Genomic DNA, 27,196 nt, shown 5'->3' on the forward strand with positions numbered 1-27,196 from the left:
ATAGAACGAAATTTGGGGGCGGCCTCGTATTAGAAACTGTCTTATTTTTTTACACCTATTCGAGTTCTCGATTAAGATAAATGCTCTAAATCTCTCCAAAAAGAAACAACTCAATTTTTGAGAAATATTTATTATTCTTTTAATTAAAAAATAAAATCCGTTTAAATGAAATTTAATCGGAGCTCTAAATCTTTTCAAGAAGAAACAAATCAATTTTTGAGAAATATTAATTATCCTCGTAAGAACACATAAAACATTCTTGCTTGAAACATAATTTTTTTTATGTCTATAATTATATTTTTGGATCGGAATTTATCTCGTATGGTAAAAAATTCCACTACTTGTTTAAAAATTGTTTTATTTTGATCAAAATTCACACTATTTGGTTGAATATTTCAATTCATTTTTGTTTGAAAATGTAACTGTTTTAATCAATATCAATATCAATATTCTTTCAAATTAAAAATTGATATTTTTGGTTAAAAATTGAAATATTGAGCTCGAAATTCCATTTTTTTTTTGTAGAAAATAAATCTTTTTTGTTAAAAAATAAAATGTTGGTAATAAATTATTCTATTTGATTAAAATTTGATTCGTTAATTTTTTTGATTGAAAATTTTAATATTCTATTTTTGGTTGAAAATTAATTTTTTGAACGGGAAATTCAGCTATTCTATTTTTTTGTGTAAATGTATGAAATTTGTTAAAAATTTATATATTTTTTCCACAATTAATTTCATTTTGTCGAAAACGAATCTTGGTTAAAAAAAATTAACTCTGGTTGAATATTAAACACTTTTCTTGAAAATTAATTTCTTTCTGCAGATTCATAATTTCAGTTGAAAATTCATGCTATTATTTGAAAATATAACTATTTTGTAAAAAATTTATTTTTTTCTGATTGAGAAATTATTTTCTTCCCTGAAAATGTAACTATTCCGTTAGCGGGTAAAAATTAATATTTTTAATTAATAAAATATACCTTTAATTGAAAATTAATATTTTGAAACTGAAAAAAATCGTCTTTTATAGTTGAATGCAACTTGTTGAAAATTCGTTTTTTTTTTAATTAAAAATTTAACTATGCTACTTTTCGTTCTAAACCTATACTTATTAAGTTGAAAATTCATATCATTTGTTAAAAATTCAACTAGTTTGTTAAAGTCATCTTTTTTACAAAAATTGAACAGTTTTTTTTCAAATCCATACTTTTTTATTTAAACTTTAATTGTTATGGTTAAAAATTCTTTGTTATTGGTTTAAAATTAACTGTTTGGTTCGAAATTCAACTTTTTTCGTTAAAAATATAACTCTCTTCTAAAAAAGACGTCTTTTTGGCTTAACAATTCAGCTATTTGCGAAAAAATCCTTCTAGATTTTTTTTCCGATAATATTTTTCAGTAATTCAGAAACTCAGAAATCATTCGAAATTACATTAATGTCTTAACATTCTTTCAAAAGTCTCAAAAACTCCTGAATAAAAATTTAATTAACACTCTGAATCGTTTCAAACAGAAAAAAACTAAATTTCTTTAAAAAAAATTATCATCGTCTCAATAATTCCTAAAAAATTGCAATGTTTAAAAATAAAAGTGGAATAAAACCTCTAATAAAAATTTATAGATTTAAAGTTTGAACATAAATTTAATTAACTTCGGATCAATAGACTTGGTATTGTAATTTTTATTTTAAATTGCGATTTCTGAACTTTTGAGATTTCTTTTTAGTTTCATAAAAATCCCTTGAAATTTTTTAAAAGTCTACAAATCCTTTCAAAATCTTTAAAATCCCCTGACATAAAATTCAATCAACGCTCTAAATTTTCGCAATGAGAAATAAGTCAATTTCTTTTTAATATTTATTATCCTCTTAAGAACGCATGAAAAATTGCAGTGTTTTTTTATTTAAATAAAAGTGGAATAAAAGCTCTAATGAAAATTTATAGATTTAAAGTTGGGATATAAATCTTATTAACTTGAGATCAGTCAGTCATTGGTTTGGTGTCTCTGAAAAATGTCGTAATAATTCCTTTTCTGTGATTTCGCCGATCGCATTCTCAACAAGTCACGTGGCAGTGACAGAGGTATAGAATTGAATTAATAGATTTAACGAGGTCAAAGAGTTCTTTAATTACAGCAAAGGAATATCTCACATATTTTCAACCTATTTGGATCGATTGGTAATGCTCGAGGCTAAGACAGCGCGTTACGCGTAAACGCAATTAACCCGATTAATTAGCAGGTCATTGAGATTTATTGACTCATTTTTTTCGAAAAAGGACGAAACTTCTTCAGAAAAAATATCACAGAAATATCAGTATAGTATAATGACTTTTCACATAATTTTTTTCCCGATTATAGGAAGTTTATAAATTCAAAAAAATAAAATAAGAATGTAGAGACCAATACTTTGAAAATTTTGTTGATATCTTCATAAAAGCGCTTGGAATTTTTTTGAAATTAATCGAAGTACCCTTGAAAATCTCTTAAAATATCTACACGTTATTGAAAATCAGTTAAAAAATTTAAAAAAAAAAAATCATTTATTCGATAAGTGTTACTAAATATAGGTTGATATCCCTGGAAATTGATCGAATTCTCAAAATTTTTCTAAATACTTAAAGGTTCTATAGAATGCCTTAAATCTTGTGGAATTATTTGACATTTTTTGTAATCTTTGAAAATATTACAAAATTTGGATTTTTTGAATCTCTGGAAATTCTTTGGAATATTTTTAAATATGTTAAAATCATTTTAAAAACTTCTAGACAATTAGTCGAAATTCCCGAAAATTTTCGAAAGATCTTGAAATCCTGGAAAATGCAATAAAATACTTTAATCCTCGGAAAATTCTTCGAAATTCATTCAAATCCCTTAAAATCTTTCAAATTCCTAGGAAACCCTTGAAATTTAATGGTCTAGAATTTAGTTATCAAAAAATCCTTTAAAACATTTGAAAACTCAACAACAACAAATCTTTAAAAATTCTTGGCATTTTTTTAAATTCTCTTTCAAGCATTAAAATTTTGAAATGTTTAAAGTCCAAAGAAACCTCTTAAAATAAAATTTAACTTTTTTCCCAAGTTCTCTCGAAATTATTTCTCTTGAAATACATTAAAACCCTGTCAAATTTTTGGAATCACTGAAAATCCCTTGAATTTTTATACTCTGGAATTTAGTTATCTAGAAATCCTTTGAAATATTTTAAATCCAACAAAATTCTTTGAAATCCCTTAAATTTTTTTACCCCAAAGCCTTTAAATCCCGAAATTTTTGTAATCGGCAGAAATCGCTTAAAGTAAAAAATTCACTTATTTCCTTTAAATTTTCTACAAATTAGCTAAAACATCTTAAAATTATTTGGAAGCTTTTTTATTCCTTGACATTTTCGTATTTTCAATTAAATATTTCCAACCTCGTGAAATTCCTTTAAATATTTGAAATTCGATAAAAATTTTCGAAACATCTTGAAATTTCTTAGCATTTTTTCAAAGGAGCCTAAAAAAATTTTCCTTTAAATACTCTGGGAAATCCCTTAAACCAAATTTTAATTTATTCCTTAAAGGCCTCTCAAAATAAGTTAAAGTCTCTTAAAATCTTTAAAAATCGTAAATAAATATAGAACATAAATTAAATTAAAATTATTTATTAAAAATCGTTTTAAAAACAGTTCAAATCTCTAGAAATTTTTAAAATAACTTAAAATCCCTTAAAATCTTTAGAATTACTATGAATTTTTTCAAATTTTACTCGCCAGAATTTAGATCTTTATAACTTTATTGATACCAGTAGAAAAATTAAAAATCCTAAAAAAATGTGAAATCCCTTGAAATTTATCGAATGTCTTGAAAATGTGTGAAAATCTGGGAAATCTCTTGAAATAATTTTAAATCCTACGTAAAATAAATAATTTGTTTATATTTTTTCTATTTTTTGCATAAATTTTTTAAATATTTTAACACTATTTATTTCCATCACCGATTTTAAAATAATTTTCTATAATTATTTTTCTAGAATCGCGAAAAAATTATTTAAAAATTCATTTAATGAAAATCATTATATTATACTGATTTTCCCAATATATTTCGCCGAGTGGCAAAAGTAGTGGAGGGGAAAAAAAGATTCTCAACGAAGGTGATCGTGTCGTATTAATAAATGCACTCCCACATACTCAATCGCTTCGTTTTCCGGAAGGACGATTAGTATCGATTTTAAGCAAATTTCAGCCTAATGACAAACGAAACTATCGTTTAATAAATTAATAAAAAATTCTTCTTTTTATTAAAATTGAGCGTGTGCAAATAGAGATGGATTAAATAAATGTGTAAATACACTTAACCAGCTTTGTGCTTATGAATTAGTGAACAATTAGTTTCATGTAAATGGAATTCTCTTCTTGACGAGTAGAGCCATAAAAAAAGTTTATTGTTTCGTGACGAAATATTTTTGCACATAAAATTAAAGTTCGTTGAATAATAAAAAATGGAAGATAAATTAAGTAAAAATAATTTTTACTTTAAGTACGTCACGTTAAATAAGACTAAGGAATATTAATTTAACTGGCAAATGACGCTATTCAATATTTTCTCATCATTTCAGAACACGTGAATTAATACTGAATAAACAACTTCAAAACAATAAAAAGCCACACATTCGACTGATAAATGTTAAATACGATTAACGCAATTGTTTATATACCAAGTTGACACAAATGTTTATTAAATTATTCCGACTTTTTGCGTAACCAATTAAAAAAATATAAAATGAGGAAACGTTCGTTCTCAAAGTTACTAATCTGCAAAGCATCAAAAATACTCGAAGCATTTGAAGGAAAAATTGTTTTTCAAGTGCGTTTATTATTTCGTTGAGACGGCATTTTCAATCAATCGCTTTCAATAAAAATGTCCGCCTTGTTGTCCCGTCGCGATCAATTGCGCCGCCTCGAGGCTCGTCCCTGCTGAATAATTAATAGGACAATTTTAATTGACAGCATAACGAAGAAGCGAGGAGTCGCCATGCGATAAGTGAGCCGTGCGATCTTTATGCGAGAAGTTTTTGTCTCGAATAAAAAAATCTGATGCACAGTTGTCAGTCTTGGGGCCCATTTGTGTCCGCGGCGGTAATCATTGTCGAGCTCGCGTTATTCGACTTCTGCTCTTATTCATTCTCGGTGGAAAAAGAAAATAGAAAAACCTGAATCCAGGTTCGAATGATTTCAAGTGATCGCGAAACTATGTAAACATCGGTCGATGCGCGAATCGTGAAGATAGAAAGATAGAGAATCCAGATTACCACCATGCTGTCCGGGGCCTGACGGATGCTCTGATTGGCTGAAAGAGGGCCCACTGCGTTTCGCTCCCGGCAAAAACTAGTTTAGGCCCCGCTCGCCATCGGCATCGGCATACCACCGACACGTCGCGAGTTCGTCTTTTAAATCACCGACGGACACCTCAAGGCTATCGATAACTTGCACGCGTCAATTCCACTCCAGCCATTACTTTTCATCCCTTCCAAGTATTTCATTTTGAATAAGGTATTTCTAGGAATTTGATAGAGTTGGAACCGGAAATAACGCACAGATAGGAAATCAATCAAGCTGGAGAAGGTATTTGATACTTTTATGGAGCTGGATAAGGGTTAGGAAACGTTTAGGGCGTATAGGGATTTTATAGAGTTGGATCAGGAAATAAGGCATAAATAAAGCTGGAAAAGGGGCAGGGTAATCAAAGGGGTATTTTTAAAGCCGGAAAGATGGTAGGCATAGATAGAGCTGGAAACGGGTTAAGACATTTACAGGGGTATTTCTAGAGCTAGCAAAGGGTTAGAAAACTTAGGGTTTTTATAAGGATTTTATGGAGTTGGATAAGGAAATAGCGCATGAATAGAGCTGGAAAGGGCTAAAAAAGATTACATATTATCTGTAAAAGGTGCTGGGTAATTTACGGGGGTAATTGAAGGGAAGGTAGTATTTATAGGGATTTTTATATAGTCGAATCATAAAAAAAAACTTAAATAAAGCTGGAAAGGGGGTAAGACATTTGAGGGGCGTTTCAAATGCTGGAAAAGAGTTAGGAAACTTTTATGGTTATTTTTAAGGATTTTTATCAAGTTAAATAAGGAAATAGGATATGAATAGAGCTGGAAAGGGTTTAAGACATTTAAGGGGTATTTCTAGACCTGAAAAAGACGTAGGATAATTTTAGGGTTATTTATAGGGATTTCACAAAGTTGATTGTTCGATCCGGAAATAGGGCATAAATAGATATTTATCATTAGCTGCACAATATTAGCTAAAAAAAGATTTCAGATTATCTGGAAAAGGGGCTGGGTAATTGAAGGGGTATTTTTGTAGAGTCTGAGAAGGGGTGGGTTTCTTGTAAGGGTGCTTCTAGCGATTTCATAAACCTGGGTCAGGAAATAGGGCTTAAAGAGAGCTAGAAACGGGTTAAGACTCTTAAAAGAGTATATTCAGAACTAGAAAAGGGTTAGGAAACTTTAAGGGGTATTTATAGGGATTTTTGTAAAGTTGAATCATAAAAAAAAACTTAAATAAAGCTGGAAAGGGGGTAAGACATTTGAGGGGCGTTTCAAAAGCTGGAAAAGAGTTAGGAAACTTTTATGGGTATTTTAAAGGATTTTTATCAAGTTGAATAAGGAAATAGGGTATGAATAGAGCTGGAAAGGGGTTAAGACATTTATGGGGTATTTCTAGAGCTGGAAAAGACTTAGGATAATTTTAGGGGTATTAATAGGGATTTTATCAAGTTGGCTGTTTGATCAGGAAATAGGGCATAAATAGAGCTGGTGAGGTGTTTACATAAGTAAAAGTTTATTTCTAAACTTGAATCAAGAAAAGGGTAGAAAAAGTCATAAATAGAAGTTGGCGGGGGTTGGATAATTATAGCTGATTCAGATTTATAGCACCGATTTACATTTTAAAGAAGCACATTATAAGAGTTCTGATCAATTTTTATATTTAAAAAATAATTTTTTGTTCAAATAAAAATAAATGAGTCAATAATTTTTCAAATTATTCAGATTTCTCCTTAAATTATTCTACGAGTTGCAGGAAAGTGTAAAAATCTAGAAAGCTTGAGGATTTAAGGATTTCTACATTCCCAATAAAAATTTACAAAAGGATAAGAATTTCCCTGTTTTTAATACCATAATAGAAAATAAGTATGTCCTACCAGAATTTGAATTTAAATTTAAAATAAAATACTTCATAAATGTATTAACAAAATATCCTCAAAAATTGAATCTAAAGTACTATAATTGTAAAAAGAAAAATTTCAACTTCCTCATACTCCAGAATAATTTAGCCTCTAATAACTTCGTCTGTTCGTTTAATTTATTCTGAATACATTACACGAGTAAGCTGATAAATTAATTTTTTTTCCTGACCTTAATTATTTGTAAAGACGATAAAAGTTGTTTCGTCATATTCATCTGTATATATACTTGAACAAGTGCCCTCTTGTCTTTGCTGAATATAATCAAATTTCATTTCAAGTTAATACATTCCTAGATATCATTAATATCAATATTAATGAACCTGTATTATCTATTGCGGTATTATAAATTTTTTAGGCCATCTCAGAATACAATAATTGAATTATAACGTCTACAAATTTGTTGAGCTCGCCACTTTATGATGATTATCATTTTTTAATCTTTTTATTATCGAAACTATAAAATTCAAGTGAGGGGATCCGATCAAGATCACTCATACCTTAAATGAAGCTTTACAATGATTTGGATATCGATTTAACGATGTCGCGACATCATGCGCGAAATATGCGAGGTGTGGCGATTCAAGTATAATACAAGTCGCCCACGCAAAATTTTCGAGACGCCACTCCGCGCCATTAAGTCACCAAGGGTCAGTGTCGTCCTCGACTTTTTAGCTCTGACTATAAAAAGAATCAGTTTGGACACACACGAAGAGTGATATGCATATATGTATATTAAAATCACCATAAATTGCCTTTTAATTTTGCAGTGCTACTAATTTTGATGAAATTTTATCTAAGAAAGAAGCAACAGTCGAATTTTAATATTAACAGTCGAACAATGAGGATAAATAGTCGCATACTAAAACCCAGTTAAACCATAATTAGTTCATATTGAGCAATACGAATGCTGAAAGAAATTCAATTGTCCTGCATTTTTTACATTTATCACAAGAACATAACTGAAGGCTAAAACGAGTTTCTAAGAAAATGACCTGAAAGAAAATTGTATCCCTATTTTTTTTTGGGCTGTATTGTTGAAACAAAGGTGGGACCAAAAATCTGCGAAAGACTCTAACAGGGTTAATTTTCCAAGATTTATGGATGGAAAAAGAGCATTGTAAAGTGTTAGTTGGAAAGGGACCAATGGCTATCTACCAGAACTCATCTTATCTTCGATCGGATCTCTCACCCGGTTACAAACTGACACGCCGAGCCTCGACCTAAAACTTTGTCCTGTAACCTCGTACATTTTTTGACTCCAAGTTTTTTTTTCATTTCCACCCCCGAGGCATCAAATATCCTAGGGAAATTCTATCGCGGTCGGATTTGACTCAGCAGTTGATAGTAATAGGCATGCATGAATGGAGCCAAGACACGTTTTTTTACGCTCAGTGTAAAAAAAAGGAAGAAAAAAAGATACTAGAGGTCCCAAGCCTAATAACACGACCGCAACCGGTAGCGGGATCGGATTTTTTTGTCGAGGAAGTTGACGCGCTGTAAAATTGTTAGTTGAGAATTTCGGCATGGCAATAGTTCGATTTTATCTGGACTTGTAAAGCTTATTTTTACTTGGTATTTATTGCTTAAACTTGCTGGTTCTTATTTTCTTTGTTACGTGGTTTTGTTTACGCCAACAGTGGAAATTGGAAAACATTGATTAAACAAATGTTAAAAAAACTTTTTATGTGAAAGCTGATAGTGGAAATCTCAGAAAAATATCTTTATGGTAATGTAGTATTTGAAAAGTAATCGAGACTTCGTAACTACTAGACTAGAGCATGGAAAAAAAACTTCAGGTCCTATGAAAACATTTTTTTATCCAAATTTTGTTCAGAAGCCTTTCAACTATGATGTCATATCATTTCAATTTGAATGATGTACGTTTAGCTTATACAATCAACAATTTAAAAATGACTTTATCCAAAATTGTGAAACAATTGTCGGTAGATTAGAGAGTTGATAATAAATGATTCTCGGGAGTTACAATAATTAAAATGAATAATGAATAGTTATGTGATGTGTTTTTAAATTTCTGAGTCACCTCTTTTATATTCACATCAAAATTAACCGATTCGATCTCATCAGCACCCACACCCACCTATCACATTACTAAAAAAGCGTCCCAAGTCCCAACTCAGGCCCAAAATGTCATTCTCATTTATTTATGGAACTTTGCTTGCTTTTGTCTCCCGTAATCCCTAATCCGCAATCAGGATCCATTGTCCAGGTGTCAGAAGAAGGGCACATGGTCCCTCTCTCAAACTGTGGGACCAAGGATTATAAGAGATTAAAATCGTAAAGCTGTAAAAGACGATGAAAAAAAAGAAGGTAAGAAGAAAGACGGTTAGGAATTAGTAAGACTTGTATAGAGCATGAGACTCTTAATCTCAAGGTCATGGATTCATGTCCCACGTTGGGCGCCTAAAATATAGCAAACAATGGTTTGTTTTTCTTTTACTAAAGTTCCCAGATTCCACGTTGTAAATTTGAAAGGAGGCGCAAGAATCTGTGTGGCCGAAGCGCGGGAAAAGACGCGATATTCAAATAAGTTGATTCGTTAGTCGTTCGGATTAATTTGCTACGACGCTATCGCGATGCATTCGTTAGGCCCCTTACGTAGAAACTTAGTACTTTCTCTCTCTGGTGTTTCAAGCTCGATTTATCATATCGTATTATCACGAGAGCTATTCTTCCCAAAGATATCAAAAGGCGATCTTCGAAGGCTTATCAAACAGGAAGTTTCAACTTATAAACTAAACAATGGATTTATCTTTGAATTATGAAAACTGTTCTCAATAGAATTAGCCTAATTCCTTCAATTTCCCTAATTGCAAGAGCAGCTGCTTGTGAGAAAGTTTGAAGACCCTGAAGTTTAGGTTACATTTGCATGAATGTGTGCGCGCGATTTAAAACATTGTAGACACAACAATGACCGGCGTAAAATAGTGTAAACGTATTTGTTTGGTGTCGTAAAATGATGTATGTAAAGCGAGGTTGATAACACGCTCGTGACATGACTTTTTTGCGAGGCTTTCATACAATAAAAGGCCATTGTAACTTATTTTTCGAGGCATCGTCGTCAAGCCGACGGTTCTACGCAACAAAACGTTTCGATGAAGAGTTGCTATTGCAAATGTTGTGCATCGTGAAGCGCTAATGAAGCCCATTTGTGGTTTTTCCATGGTTTTCTATTTTTCGCTTTTCCCTTGTGTTTTCGTAATTTCCATTATCATGGGCATAAAATATTGTTTCTATATGCTAAGCACGTATAACAGCAAGCCGATTAATGCCAGCGTGACCTAAGAATGCTTACCCATCTAATAGCAGAGAACAAAATAACATTTAACGCCACATCGTGTCTCGTAAAATTTGTTCAGAAGTTTTAATGCACATTGTATGTTTTCCTTCAATTTGTGTATCTGAAGTAATAACTACAAAATTCATAGACATAGCCTTCATTTAGTTGAGGTTTTATACCGACTAGTTTTAAGGCTTCCATCCTAGGCTAAATTTGTGAGGGAAAACTTTATTCGGAAATATTGCGGAATAATTAAAAATGAAAATGGATTCAGAGAGAACGATAATTTGGATTAGAATAATCAATAATTATTCCGAATGAATGAGGAGTCGTGCGGAATGAGAACGGATTCATATGTGTTCAGGTGTAAAATGAAAACTTTGTTCACAACGATGTAAAAACATTCGGAATACAATTTTTAACAGCAGAGAAATCATTTGATTGACAATAGAATTATTCGAAAACGTGGAAATTTTTAGGAATAACAGCATAATGATTCGAAATGAGTGCGGATTTAGAACGGAAGCATGTCTAATAACAGAATTAATTTTAATAATACCGGAATGATGGGCATATTATTTGTATTGAATTCGAACCATTGGGCTCAATTTGAATTAAAACTTTGTTGATAATGATACTAAATTATTTGGATGCAAATATAAATTATGGGCATAGTTTTATCCAAACAAGATTATTCTCTAGCTGCAATAAACGATTGGATAAAGAGCGAATTACACCCGGACGCTAATCCGCGGCGTTAGTTTCCGGTAAGAGGCGTTAGTTAATACTGGTATAAATAAAGAAAAGTGTTCCTCAATTTTATAGGACAATGTTGCACATTTATGAGACAGGACACACAGAAGGGCGGTGAAGATCAATTCGATAGATTCGTCTCTTTGATCCTCTTCCACGAAGGCCGAGCGGAATGCCATGATAGCCTCTGGGATATAATTAAGCCACTAATGATCATCTGGGCCTCCAACAACGCGGACCCAAAAATCCCTCCAGTAATTATCAAATAAAATAAACACCTTCCAAGACACATAATGCATCATCGTGAGTTTCTTTCTCTGGAAGCAGCTGTCCATCAATGCCATAATTTGGCCACCGAAAAATGTCTACTCGTAGAGCTCATTGTGTTCAAAAGCAACGTTTAATTAATAACTCTACTCTCTAATTACAATCAACAAAAAACCTACTACCGTTAAACTTATAAAAATATTGCAAAGCTCCTTTTACTAAGGCCGGAATTATTGTAATTTTCTTTTTTCTTCTAGGAGCTAACTGTATTCAATGGAACAATCATTATTTACTTCAGCTCAAGAGTGACACAATGAATTCTGTTTTAATTTGCATAAACACATAAAATTACAAATTAGATTCTTCAAACGTTCAAATTTTATCTATCAATGTAATTGGAAACAGAATGAATGAAAATGCACTTTCTCGTTTGATCAAAATACACTATTGATTCAAATGAATATTCAATGAAACAATAATTATTTATTTTGGCACAACACTGATGACATGAATACGATGGTTTATTCATTTGAATCAATAAGAACTGCTTTTGAACGAAACTAGTTTTTTCTCAGTTTACATTCACTCTGTTATAAATTACATTTATGGATAAAATTAGAAAGAGGAGTCTAATTTCTAATGTGGTGTATTTTCAATGGGGCAATAGAGCAAATATGAAGGAAGTTATTGGCAGTTGGCTTGATGAAATGGAGGGTTGTAAATAATAATTTCGATTTTAATGCACGCAAAATTGCGCCTATAGGGTAACTAGTAATGGACGATAAATACTTTGAATGTAGTTGGGTTTAGTGAGGGACCGTTAAGGAAAAGCACACGTTCTAAGCGCTGATAATAGATTATGATAATAAACAGCATTGTGTCGACATAAAAGCACCTAATTCCACGCCACTCATTTTCATAGGTTCAGCTCGATTCCTTATAGCCACGTACCTCCGATTCCAACATGTTCGTAAAGAACAGGCTAATACCGGGTATAGGTATTTAGGGTAAAGTAGTCTCCGAAATTGGACGGACCACTTATTCGACTCGACACGAATACAGGTATCCAGGTATAACTGCGTGGGCGGTGAATGTTAGCGCCCTGCGACAAACTCACACAAAACTTTCACACTGCCAAGATTTATATTTCCTTTTCTAACAAACTTTTTTTCTATCAGAGAAGAAAACACAGTGTAATCTTTGGAACGATTTCAGAGTAATCTTTACCTGCGACAAAAATTAGCTTTACGTAGTAAGATAATAAGATTTACCCACCAGCAAGAAAAATTCACTGATGTTTTTTTCTGGTAAAGTAATATTACAAAGAATTGCAAGTTTGTAAAAGTTTGCAAATTTAAATAAAAGATTTCTGTTTTTCTTAAAGAAAAAAATTAGATCAAACGGTATAGTCAATAATAAACAATTAGCAGTAACTGGAATTTTCTTGTCTCTAGCATAATATCCTGTTGCAAATTATATTTGCAAAACTTATAATAATTTTTAGACACATTAAATTTGTTTTTTAGGTGGTAAGTAGTAAATATTGATGAAAATAGTATTGTAAAGAATTTCTATATCATATTGATTATTTCGAATTCTATAGATACATCTCGAATTTCTAAGGTTTTATTCGTTATTCAATTTCTGATACCATTCATTCCAGAAAAATTTAGACTTTCAAAGAAAGGTTAAACTATTAATAATGAAGAATAATCACATAAAATAAAATTAATTGTGTTTCTGAATAGACAGAAAGAAGCTGAACTAAATTTTGTTTGAAGTCTTGAAATTCGGAAATCTAAATTGTCTTTTATTTGTAACGTGACTGATAATATTCATGTTCTGATTTTTCAAGTCGATTAAAAAATTGCAATGAAACAATTTGTACTTGCATGCGATATTTTCCCATTTTTTATCTTAAAATAAAGCTGCACAAGGCTCCATATCATGAAGCTCACAACTGTCATTGACACTTTTTCTATTTTTTCAACCCAAATCCTAAATTACAGCAAAAATAAATCTAAATTCAGGCCAATATTCAGAATTAAGAGACTTTTTTATGAAATCGTACATGTCAGAGCCCTCTCTTTATGATTTTTCCTCAAACTTTAATTAAACTTGTAAATGTTTTCGTGAGATGAGGAGGAAATTGAAGGGAATGTTGGCCGGCAAAGAACCGCAGGAAGAACGATTACGAACGCGTGCACTTGATCGCACGTGCTGCAATAATAGTTTATGATAATAAACTGCATTATGTTGACATAAAGGCACCTAACGTAGTCGACTCGTCTGGCTGCTGGCATTCATAGACACTAGAAAGGAGCTCCATTATGAAGCCAAAGAGCCCCCAAGGAAATTTTTTTTGTCAAGATCGCACTCGACCCTCTAAAAACGTCACATGCAAATTCACATCCAGCAAAAAAAGGTTCAAGACACGCGATATCAAAAAAAAAAAAAGGAAAAACTATCGAAAAAAATTTCTAGTCACAAGGAGAATTTTTAATCATACCGGGAGTCGATTAAATTAATTAGCTTCCCTTGGGAGTTATTCAGGTATACCGATGTCCATAAATTGCGGTTTACTACCTCTTTATACACATCGCTCAGTTTGAAGCACTATGAAAGATTTACGCTTGATCTTCATTTTACATATAAAAAATTACAAAAAATATTTAATGACAAAAGTTTGATTAAAAAGATGAAGAAGGGAATGACCTTTTAGGAACATTTCGTAAAACTATCTTTATAATCATGATCAATTCACACGTGGGTGGAGAAGTTACCTGAGTAGCTTTAATGTAGTAGCTAATTCTTAAATTTTATCGTTTCTTTCATTTAATGGCACCCACCTAACATAAACCATCTGCCGGATATTATATTTGTCAAGAAAGGACCATTCATTAATAGACACTTTAATTTTTCGTTTTTTCATTCTTGAAAGATTTCTCCTGTATTGAAGAAACTTTAAAATTCCGATTAATTTAAGATGCTCTGACTTTTCGGTTTTCTGGTAAATATTTATTTATTCCCTCAAAAATTTTGTAAAGTCGTTTAAAAAATGAACCTAATTTTCACAATCTTAATTTGAAACACATTCTCTCGAGTGGAGACTTCAACGCACGGGATCCGACGGATTATTCTGAAGCAGCATCTCGAACGAGAAACCGGACTTTCCGAGAGAAATAATATTTTAGCAACTAATAGTAATTGTTGATAATTTATCGCGTTACGAAACATTTTCAACTCTTTATAGCCTTATCTTTGTTCTTCTCATTAGCGACCGGCGCTCTTGCTTTTGAAAAGAGTTGGAGAAACTTGTTCATACGTCACGATTAATTAGCCCCTTGAGACTTCTCAACCGTGTGTTCTTGAGTCAAACAAGATTTCGTCTCTTTTATGAAACGCTGCTGGAAATCGTTCAGATGCGTAAATCTGTTCAAGCCGAAATTCACTAAGTGCTGACACGTGTCGTTTTCACACTGATTTACTTTTTGTCACTGACTTATTTTTTTCACACTGATTTATCTGTGATATGTTTTTTTTTTAACCCGCGGCTATAACGTTATCTAGAATCTAGATCGAGCTGTAATAGGTTGGTATAAATCGCCATATCCTGAACATCGAGAGTTTGTCGGTTTCTGTTATCTTTGAGAGATCAAATTCTCACGTGCGGCACGCGTTTCCACTACTTTCTTCCAACATAACGCCCATCAACTATTGATGATTTGAAATCTTTTTTAACCAAGGAATTTGTTTAAGAAATGCAACTTCATCTTCTTTAAGCAAGAAAATATTTAGAAATAATGAATCGATTTAAGTTTCAAATGTCAATTTTTTTCAGATAAGACTAGAACCTAAGTTTTCTGAAAGCTCCTTCCATCAGAGATCTGATATATCGAAAAAGAGGTAAAAAGGTTTAGGCGATAATGGAAACTGTCAACGATGTGAGAAAAGTTAGAAATTGCCTACAAAAAAGATTTTGATATATCATCAGAAATCGTGCATAAACTGACGAGCACTCAACAATCTCTAAAAGAACAACTGCAACTTTATGTTCTTTAGGTAGGAAAACTTATTTTGAAAGAATAAACCGATTTGACATGTGGTACCTGAAGATAAGGTTTCAAATGTCAAACTGTTTAGGATAAGATTGGAACCTAAGTACAGTGAAAGCCATTTCCGTCAAAAACATCTGACATATTTGAAAAGAGGTAAAAAGGTTTATGCGTTTATGGATACGTCAATGATCTGACAAAAGTTATAAATTATTACCTACTGAAAAGATGTTGGGAAGATACAATCAGAAATCGCGCATAAACTGATGAGCAGACACCCATCCCCAGAAGAACAAATGCAACTTATTTGGAAAGAGTGAACTGATCTGAAATGTGCTAACTAAAGATAAGGTTTCAAATATCAAATTGTGTTTGAGATAAGACGAACCTAAAACGTTTTCTGAAAGCTCTTTCAATATAAATATCTGATATATTGAAAAAGAGGTAAAAGGATTGAGGCGCTTATAGAAACTGTCAATGATCTGACAAAAGTTAGAAATGACTACCTACAAAAAAGATGTTGATATGCTCTTGTAGAGAAACTTGTTTGGGAACAATGAACCGATTTGACATAAAGTGGTACCTCAAGCTTAGGTTTCAAATGTCAAACTGCAGTTAAGATAAGCCTAGAACCTAACTTTTCTGAAAACTCTTTCCATGAAAAACATCTGATAAAACATTGAAAACGAGAAATAAAAGGGTTTAGGCGTATATAGAAACAAATGTCAATGGTCTGACAAAAGTTAGAAATTACTACCTACAGAAAAGATGTCGGGAAGATACAATCAGAAATCCTGCATGTGGTGTAATGACGAGTAGTGATACTATCAAGATCACTGAAGATCTGCAATCTATCAGTATAATCTGTACTTTAAAAAATATATTCAACTGTTGACAACTGTGTTTTCTATGGAACTTGCGGTAGTTTTTTTTGGGGGGAAATACGTGTATCAATGAAGCGCTAACTAAAGTCTAAAAACGACTCGGAGACTTTAGACATGTCACTTAAAGGTCTTGTGCAATTCTAATATCGATCAGACACTATAGTGACAAGAGTCTCGCGAAGGGCGATTTAGAATAAACCTATTATGATGAATGTAAAAAAGCAAGACAAACAAGGTTAGAAACACTCAACTCTGCGGATATTTGATAAGGGGAATTGTCGCATTAAGACTGGGATTCCGATTTCAAAATTAATTTCGAGAATGCTCTACAACTACTAGTGACAATTTTTTTTTGAAATTATAGATTTTTCACAAAATAGGGAAATATTATCAGAGGAATAATTTACTACGAACGAATTTTTAATGATAATTTGTATCAGAAAAAAATGGTAAACTTTTATCAGACGGAGGAAATTTCATCAGAGGAAAGTTTACTTTCTGAAGGTTTCTATATTCATAACGATATCCAAAGTTGAGCAAATTGCTGAAGAACACGAATCACTTTTAATCCGCTTTTTTATGAGATTGAAGAACTCACCGATACACAAATTTCATTTTAACAAGACTGGGACTCCGAAATTAATTTCGAACTTGGAACTATTATCAAAGGAAGAATTGTCACAAAAATTTGGCAAACTTAATGTGTTCAATTGTTAGTGATAATTTGTGTCAGAAGTTTCGAAGATCCTAACTTCTACATACCAATCACGTGTGTCATGAACAAAGATATCCAAAAATAAGCAAATTGCTGAAGAACACGAATCACTTTAATTCACTTTTTCAGTAGATTGAAGAACTCACTACACAAATTTCATTTTGGAAGAGATCTTCTGACCATGAGAGATTTTGAACTAATTCGATAAGGATGACAACTTGGATAAACGGATTCTTAGTGTTGATGTAACATCCAGGACCAATCATTTGAAGAATTTCAGTTTCTTAAAAATCAAGATTTCCTGAAATATTTTCTGATCATTTTCTTTGCTGATATGTATTTTTGAAGATGAGCATTAAGCAAGCCTAAGGACGTCCTTCGAATGTATCTCACTTGTCTTCAAGATTTCTTTTGGAATTTTGTATTTATTTAAAAATCCTCAAAACGTCTTCAAAACGTCCACCAAAACACCTCTATTGGACAACCTTAGGATCAATTTATGCTCACAACCTCACTGATACACAAATTTCATTTTCGAAAAGATCTTCCGATTATGAGAGGTTTGGAACTACTTCGATAAAATGACAACTCATTGGATGTTCGAATACTGAGTTTTTATGCAACTTCCAGGAGCAATAAGTTGAAGGATTTCGGTTCCTTTATTTTGAAGATGAGCACCAACAAATTCTTAAAGACGTCCTCAGAATGAACCTCTCTCTATACGAGTTGTCTTTCATACATCCTTTGGATCCTTTTTCTTTAAAAGGTCCTCAGGATATTTTCAAGACGGGAGTGGGTTTTCGCTTTTTCCGATTTTTCAAAATAACTCCTCTTTATTCCCAACGCTTTATCTGATAATTTTCCGGAATTTTCCATAAATTCCATCACTGTAACCTAAACTCACTAATTCACTAATTCACCAAGTGACACATACCTGGGTTCATATCCCGGAGCGTCCACTTTGGTTGCAGGAACGCACTCTATTTGATCACTAATCTGAAGCACCTCTCTTGGATCTACCAAGGGTTTCGCACTGACCTCGACCTTAGCTAAGGTCTAAGAAAAAAACACTGAAACCTTTAACAGGTTTTCTGATCTCTAGTCGAACACGTCCTGGCACTTGATTTTGGACACTCAATCCGTGCTCTCATTTGAGGATCACTGAAGATATCAGGTGTTTAAATTTCACGACCTTAAAGAAACTCACTTGGTGCTCCTATTGATATTGAAGAAGTACCGGTTACTTGACCACCGGACCTGGAGAAAAGTCACGCACTCACAATTTCTCGTCACTCGTAAAATACCAAACACTTTCTTCCTTCGCCCGTGATAACGTCACGCGATTTGTCGCGGCGCGAATGATAACAGCAAGTGTAACCGCAATGTTGGGGTTCAGTACTCATCCACGGGCCACGAATACGTCGGGGTATAATATTTTAATGAAGAAAGGCCGGACAGCGAAGTGCCCACGTCGGGTCGCGCTGCCGAACTGTTCGCTCCCCGCCCCTCCACCAGCAGCCTTTCACCCCTCCGGGTAGAGCCTCCCCACCAAGAAATTCCCTACCGGCTGAGCGGCGTACTCGCGCTGGTGGGGAGCAAATAGGCGGAGCTTATCTGCCTCTTGGGGGCGTGACCCTGTCAAGCGCGTTGCCAGCTCGCGCTGTCGCGAGTCACCGAGGGTGGGGGGAGTGCCCCACGCCCCACCAGAGTCCAAAGCATCTCTCCCTCTCCTTTGATAAAGAGAGATGCAGGTAGGGTCGCTCTAGACACCGCGCCGGCAGGAACTTCCCGGATATCTTTCCGGTAATCTTTCCTCTCGCGCGCGCACCAGCTACCACCGGACGTATCGTCGAACCCGTCCAACTCCGATCGAAGATCCAGGATTTCCGGCAAGGCTAGACATCTCCGAGAAGATGGAAACCTGGTGGACACTTCTGGATGACGTGCTTTTTTTTACGGGGTGTCGTATCGGGATCGCGAAAGTTGGAAAGTCATTTTCTGTTTTTAAACATGACAATGGACGAAGAGTTGGGGAAGAGGGTTTCTTTTTTTCAAATGAGAGGTTTCCTTGATTCTCGGTTTCCGTGGACAAATCTGGATGACGTGTTTTTTTTGACGGGTTGTCGCATCGGAATCGCGAGTTTCAAGGCTTTTTATGTTCTGTTTTGGAAGATAACAATAGAAGTTTTAGAGGGTTTTTTTTTCTTTTTTTTTTTTGAATGCGAGGTTTCATTGGTCGTTTCTGGCCCAGTGTCAATGTCCTGTGACCTGTCCATGTGTCAATGTCCTGTCCCGGCGGTAAAGTTTAAAAGTGTCTGCCCGTCGCATCGGAAACTATCAATGAGGGCATTGTTGACAATTCTATTGTGAAAATATTTCGTGGTTTTGAATTATCGATTTCGTTCGCTTCGAGAATGAATAGAGAAATTTTGGAAATTGATAAGAAGTTTGTTAATAAGAGTTTGCCGGCAGATTGGAAGCAAACATTTTGGATGGTCTTCAAAGTATGATAAGAATGTTATCGCCTGGGAATTTAAAGCGCTAAGATGAACCTTATCACAAAAACCGTTAGATAACAGCTTCATGTCCAAATCCCAAATTTTAAATAAATTAGGCCCTGCCGAAAAGTGATCAGATTACCTATTTTAGGAGTTATTAACTTTTTTGATAGAGCGAAAGTGTAAATTCAATGTCTTTTAATTTCACCTTCAAAAGTGCTCTTTTTTATACTTCTCTATTTAGTTTGACGTTGAGAATTTAACAGGGTTTTTTTTAGAGTTAGAGTTTCTTTTTTGAAATAAGGTGAGCTGAACCGATGTCATTGATTCTGAGGGGTGATTTTGGGGGTGGAAATAGCTGGAGAGGAGAATTTTATCATTAGGGGTGACTTATGGTACTGGAGAGAGGAGGATAGGCTAATTCAAATTTTAAGGGTAGTTTTTTGGGCTGGAGAGAGTTGGAAGAAGGGATAATACTCATAAGTGATTTTTCGTGCTGGGAAGAGCTGCACAGGGAAATATGACACTCAGGGGTGTTTTTTTAGGACAAAAACGAAATTGCCAATTTTGGTTTTTTATGGAAAATCACAATTTAATGTATGCTCTATCTGATGCCATACACATGTCCTAAAAGTAACTCGAAGAGGGTAAGTTTTATGGTTGAAGAAAAACGATAAGAAGTGCTTTTATGAAAAGCGCCCTTGTAGGATTAGAGTGTTCATTCTGGGCCTAAAATATCAAAAATTTATCTACGCCTCTCAGCTGGACAAGGTGATCTGAAAAAAAATTGTTAGGTCTGCACTATAAACACCATAGTTCCCTTTTTTCCCAGTAACATTATTAATATAGCCTGCTTTTGGAATCAATAACATTTCACTGATTCAAATTCAGAGAGTGGACAAAGCCGTTGATTCAAATTTTCAAAATTCTAGCTATAAGTCCATGGGTGGACCTTGGCCGCCCTTAACGAGGGGGTCGAGTTTTTAGTCTCTCAAGGGTCACATAATCAAATGGGTAGACTCTGGTATTCTACGAATAAGTTGGCTTCCAATCTTAGTGGATCTTTCAAGAACGAAACGCGAAAGAGGGTGTAGGGAAGCGAAGCTTATTAAAAAAGGACTCGAGGCAGATCGCGATTGGTCGAAGCCCCCCGAGTGAGAAAAAGGACGAATGGTGAGGGGGTGAGTTGGGGGAAGGGTGACGGGGGAGCTGGAACTGTATAAAGTCCAAGTATATATGCGCATGCAAGGGCGCACGCGTACGTTCGAGAAAGGAGGCACCCCCCTCGTAGACATTCGAGGAATGTAAATGGCGGCATTTACCTCTCGAAACGTTGTGAATTCCTACTCGCAGATCTTCCTCGAAAGTACCTATGTTTCCCACATGGATCCACCAACTGCAATTTCCGACCATAAAGAGGTCACTCGTTACCAAAAATCATCACTGTCACCAATTCTGCTCAAATTTTAATTGGGCCCTCATCTCGCACTGACTGACCCCCCCCCCTCCCCATAAATTACATAGTGCGTGAAGTAATTGGGATGAAAATCCTCTAGCTCTAAAAAATCAATCTTGACTATCAGATCAATCTCTCTGAAAAACCACAAATTGTAATCATATTTTTTTTAAAAAATTATATAAATCTTTTCTCGCAGCAAATTAAATTTATTGTTAATGATTATTCATCATTATTAATAATTGTTATTTTTTGAAGTGCGTGTTTTGTTTTTGCAAACTGGCAGCTTTGAAGATACTAATATTTTCTTAAATAAACTGAGGGTGGCGATTCAACGGACGGTTTCAAATTCACGGTCATTTCTCGGTTTTTCCCGGTACAGTTTTTCGATTTTCCAGGTCCACTTAAAGTATTATATTCATATTTTCCGTAAAGTGAAAATATTTATTTTAATTCATGACGGAGAGCCAAAACGTTTCTTAACACAAAAGAGCCAAACATTGCAGAATAAATGAATTTTGAAACAAATACTTTGATTTTTCACTAAAAAATATCAATTAAAAAAATTGCATAGTTAAGCTTACGGTTGATAAAAATTAATTTTCAACAACAACAACAAAACATATTTTTAATCAAATAGTTCAATTTTCAAATAAAATTATAAATCTTTAAATGGAAATAATACAATTTTAAACCAAAAGATGAATTTTCAACTAAAATTATTTACATTTAACTTAAATAGTTAAATTTTCAACCAAAAACACAAGTTTTCAAAAAAAAAAATACAAATTTTCAACTAAATACATGAATTTGTAATTAAAGAAGACAAATTTTAAACATAAATAGTTGAATTTAAACAAATTAATTTCAAACCCAACATAAAAGTTTTCAACTAAAAAAAATGAATCTTCAACTGAAATAGCTTAACTTTTAAAGAAACTAAAATTAATGTTTACTAAAAAAGATCAATTGCCACCAAAATTTAAGTAATTAAATTTTAAGTTAAAAAATTGATGTTCAACCAAACAGATAATTTTTCAAATAAAACAATGGAATATTCAATTGGAATAAGTTAAATTTTCAATTAAAAGAATTGATTGAACAAAAATTGATTTAATACAAAAAAATAACTGTAAAAAAATTTTAACATTTTCAAACAAAGTAATGAGTTTTCAAATAAAATTGTAATTATTTAACTGGAAAAATTGAATATTAAACCAGAAAGATGTTTTTTTTCTTAAATGATGAATCTTTTACTAGAATAATTGAATTTTTTACCAAGAAGATTAATTTGTAAACAAAAAGATTAATTCATACCAAAAAAGACGAATTTTCAACTAAAAAAGATAATTTTTCAAACAGAAATTGAATAATTAAATTTATACGAAAAAAATGAATGTTGAACAAAAGAGATGAATTTTTATCTAAAATTATGGAATATTTCACTGAAATAATAGTTATGTTTCCAGTTAAAAAACAATTGTCAAAGAAAAATCATCTAAATAAAAAACATGTTTTTAAACAAACTGCTCATTTTTAAACTAAAAAAATGAATTTTTAAATAAAACAATTTTTAATCAAAAAATAGTAATTTTTAACAAAAGAGTTTAACTTTAAAAGAAATAATTTTACTTCTAACCTAAAAGGTGAATTTTCAACTAATAAGATTAATATTTAGCTGGAATAATTGAATTTTTAACCGAAAAGAAGAATTTCTAAACAAGAAAATGAATTTACAAATAAAAAGATAATTTTTTACAAATAAATCGGCCTTTTTTAACAAAATATGTAAATTTTCAACGAAATTGTTGAATTAAAAAAAAGCACAAAGTTTCATCCAAATTGTTAAATTGTAAACCAGAAAAGATCAATTCTCAACCAATAATGGATTGAATTGTATGCCAAAAAATAAATTTTTAACAATAGAGATTAATTTTATACAAAAAAGGCGAATTTTTCACAAAATAGATAAATTTTTTAACAACTAGTTTAATTTATAAATTAAGAATATTAATTTTAAACTAAATAGTTCAAGTTTAATCCAAAAAAGATACGTTTTTAAACAAAAATAGAAAGGTTAATTTTTCTGTAAAAAGTCTAATTCATAACCAAAAAAGAAAAAGGAAAATGGATTTTCAGCAAAATTGTTAGATCTTTTACTAGAAAGGTTACATTTTTAGTAAAAAATTAATTTTCAACAAAGTAGTTATATTTTCAACCAGATGAATTTTCAATTAAAATTATAAATTCAATAATCCCTTGCTCCAAGTGAAAACATATTCCTTTACTGAAATTCCATGTCCTAAAATAAAAACGAGAACTATTTTTAAAAATTCCCTGTTCCAAGTAATTGAATTGATAATCAATTCAATTACCAAACCTACGTCAGTGAAAAAAATATCACAGAGAAAAAAATTGCAAACCGTTTTTCATACAATGGGAAATAATAAACATTAACTAATTAAATCTGTATTAATTAGAGTAAACAAAGATAGTCTGAAAAATCTGAGACTGTAGATAAAGTTCTAAATTGAACAAAATGATCGCGATAATGAAAACTTGAATTTTACTGATATCAGAATTAACTTCCCGGTTTTTTAATTAAATCCACGGTCATTCCTAGTTTTCCCGGTCAAGTCGCCACCCTCCAAAACTCCAAGAAAATTATTTAAGGAAACATTTCATATGACTGCATCCCCATGCATAATGAATGTTCTTTTTAGAAAATTGTAAAGCTCTTCTCTAGCGAAATTAAATTTTTCTTGAACTTTAATCCTCGGGTTCTTTTGTAAATAGGAAGCGTTCCAGAGTTTAAAATCGGGTAAAATTGGAAGCGACCTTCGAGGTCTTCAATCGCTAATAAAGTTCTATCCTGAGGTGAACGATTGCCGACAAAGATTTTGTAGAAAAGATAGATCCTCCCACGGAGAGACAATGAGCGGCTCGGGCTCTACTGAGCGTGGACTGAGAAAAAGATCCGAAGCGCTTTAAAGAGACTTTACGAGTTTCCCTTTCGGTGATGAGACACCTGGCCGAAGGCCATTCGCGTTCCGGAATCTCGAAAGTGTACCGAAACTGTCGGAATACAGGACCAACCTCCTTTTCGATCTGGAAGCTGGAAAAGAGATCTGAGGTCCATTCAGAGTCAACATCCCCTCATCCCTCACGCCATACTACTTCTACTGGACAGACCAGTTGTCCATTGCTTTTTCTTCTTTTTCTTCAAGCAGGAACTAACCTTGCTCTACCAAATATTTCGAGGGACCACCAGTTCATCTTTTTTCCATTTTTACCAAGAGGACAAAACAGCAGGTTCTTCCAAATAAAATAGCCTTTTGATTTTCATTTATTCCAATCGATTTTTGGAAGATTTTATTACTATTTAAGGGTGTTGACATCAGACTTTTGGTAATTTTAATTAATACAAATTTGGATGATAAACTATTATTTGGGATAAACAATTTTTGAAGAATAAGAAAAAAGATAACTTGGTCCAGATTTGAATCGGAAACATTATAATCAGCAGATCTTTTCTTGTACTTCTTTGCTTGGTTTTTTTTTTACATGGGTCTAATAAAAGGATTTTTCCACTGCAACTAATGTATCATTTTTGTACAACTTTAGTTGTAACCTAATTAATTTTTGGAAGCTGTTATTATTTGAAGTTTTAGCATGTCAACGATCAAGTTCTAAAATTTTTAATTAATACCAATTTCGGGATTTAAGAAGGCAGATTTTTCTTGTTCTTTAAGTTAATTCTGTGAAGCTTTCCTTTGAATTCAACTTTTTTTTTCAAACGAATTTCAGTTTAGGGTTTAAAGCTCTGAAGTGTTACGTAGTCCGAAAATCATGCTTTGTAAAGTCAAAAATGAACTTAAACTTTCATTAAAATTATCATTCTTTAGTCTATAATTTATAAAAACTTTTTTTTTATTTAGCCTAATAAAAAAATCAGATTATTTTTTGTTGAACGATTTGGCGGGCGATTTCAAATTTTCGGTTACCTCTCGGTTTATCCCGGTCTAGTTTTTCAATTATTCTGGTCCACGAAAATTTAAATATTCCTATTTACCACAAAACGCAAAAATTTATTTTAATGCGTGACGTTCATTCTAAACATCCTTTAACACTTAAAGCGAAAAATTGCAAAATACATTCATTTTTAAACAAATACTTGAATTTTCCTCTAAAAAATATCAATCTTTAACTTAAAATGAAACAGTTAAATTTTCAGTTGAAACAATTAATTTTCAACAGCAAAAACGAATTTTTAGAAAAATTAATGTTCAACCTAACAGACGAGTGTTTAACTAAAACTACAAAATATTCAATTGGAATAAGTTGAATTATTAATTTAAAAAATTACTTTCAACAAAAGAATAACTTTCAAAAAAGTAGTTACATTTTCTAAACAAAGTTATGCATTTTTAGCTAAAATTGTAAATCTTTGACTCGAATAGTTGAAATTTAAACTAGAAAGATAAATAATTTTCAACTAAAATTATGAATATAGAATAATTTAATTTTTGACCACAATGATAAATTTACAACAAAGACGATTAATTTATACAAAAAAAAAAAAAAGAAAAATTTTGGACAACCAGTTTAATTTCGCTTTTCTAGCTGAAAATTCATCCATTTGGTTGAAAGTTTAACTGCTTTGTTAAAAATTGAACTATTTTCTTTTTTTTTATACAAATAAATAAAAAACAGTATACGAACTGAGAAATAATAATTATTATTAGTAATAAATTCAATTTTTTTAAGAAGCAGAATATTTCCTGAATAAATCTGAGCATGCTACCATCTGAGCCAAACTGACTGCTAAGAAAATATAATATTCTATAATTAAATTAAGCGTTCAATAATAATTGTAAGCTTAATAAATAATTAATTATTATTAATAAATCTTCACTCACATATGGTAGTTCGGAATAATAGTGGAAAAGAACTCACCTGTAACAGAAGACAAAAAATTAATTAGTTTTTATATTCTGTGATTTAAAAAATACATATAGTGAATAGTATAATGAGTGACAATAAATCTATATGAAAATATTTTGGAGATTAGAGTCAAAATTCAAGTTGACCCCCCGCCCCCAAATGTAAAAAGAATTCTAATTGACGAATTTGATGCTTGAGGTTAGGTTAAGAGAAGTCGTGCTCGAAAAAAAAACAGGATGAACCTATTAAAAAAAAATTACTGTTCATTTTTGAAAAAAAAAAAATGGTCAGAGAAACATAATTTTTTGGCATATGCGTGCCAAAATTAGAAACTAAAAATGGGCATAGACACTGAAGCTTGGCATTTAAAAAATACATACGCACCAAAGATTTGAATTCCAAAAGGACGTAAGTTCCAAATTTTGATGAACTAAAATATCATAAGCGCCAAAGTTTTGAATTCCAGGAGGACATTTTTGCCTAAATAAGGAATTGCAAAAGTGCATATGCGCTGAATTTTGGTACTTAAAAAAAAACATGAGACCCACAATTTTTAATTCCAAAAGGGTATCTTGATGTCAAAATGATAAACTGCATAAAGGCATAAATACTACAATTTTTAACTCCAAAGCACATAAGCGCCAAAATTAGAACCTGCAAATGGACATAGGCACTGAATTTGGGCACTTAAAAATGACATTCGCGTCGAAGTGATAAACAGAAAAAGGCATGAAGACTTGGCATTAAAAAATGACAACGGCACCAAAGATTTGAATTTCAAAAGGACACATGCACCAAATTTTGACAAACCAAAATATCATAAGCTCCATATATGGTATACACTATACTCTGTTCCTTAGAGGGTTAATTAGCCCTAGGGACTTTCTGAAATAAATACAATAATACAAATACGAATACAAATATAAATAAACGCTGAAGTTTTTAATTAGAGAAGGACCTATGCGCCTCAAGTAGAAACTGCAATAGGGTATAGACGCTGAATTTGGGCACTTAAAAAGGACATAAGCGCCAAAATGATAAACAGCGAAAAGGCATAAATACCATAGTTTTGAATTCCAAAGCACATAGGCA

The 27,196-nt window shown here is 32.3% G+C and overlaps 1 protein-coding gene across 2 annotated transcripts in view; it reads right to left on the reverse strand.

The window, feature by feature from the left end:
• Positions 1-27,196, reverse strand: part of LOC117168752 (zinc finger homeobox protein 3-like) — a 78,398-nt gene that overhangs the window by 36,575 nt on the left and 14,627 nt on the right. Inside the window, exon 1 of one of the 2 annotated variants that reach the window (XM_033354503.1) lies at positions 18,141-18,664. The exons of the other annotated variant lie outside the window; for it this stretch is intronic. The gene's annotated coding sequence lies outside the window, so the exon portion shown is untranslated. Of the gene's footprint in view, positions 1-18,140; positions 18,665-27,196 lie in introns of those variants that run through there. 2 annotated transcript variants of the gene reach the window in all.

Source organism: Belonocnema kinseyi, chromosome 3, assembly GCF_010883055.1.
Source record: "Belonocnema kinseyi isolate 2016_QV_RU_SX_M_011 chromosome 3, B_treatae_v1, whole genome shotgun sequence".
Classification (NCBI taxonomy): Eukaryota; Metazoa; Arthropoda; class Insecta; order Hymenoptera; family Cynipidae; genus Belonocnema; species Belonocnema kinseyi.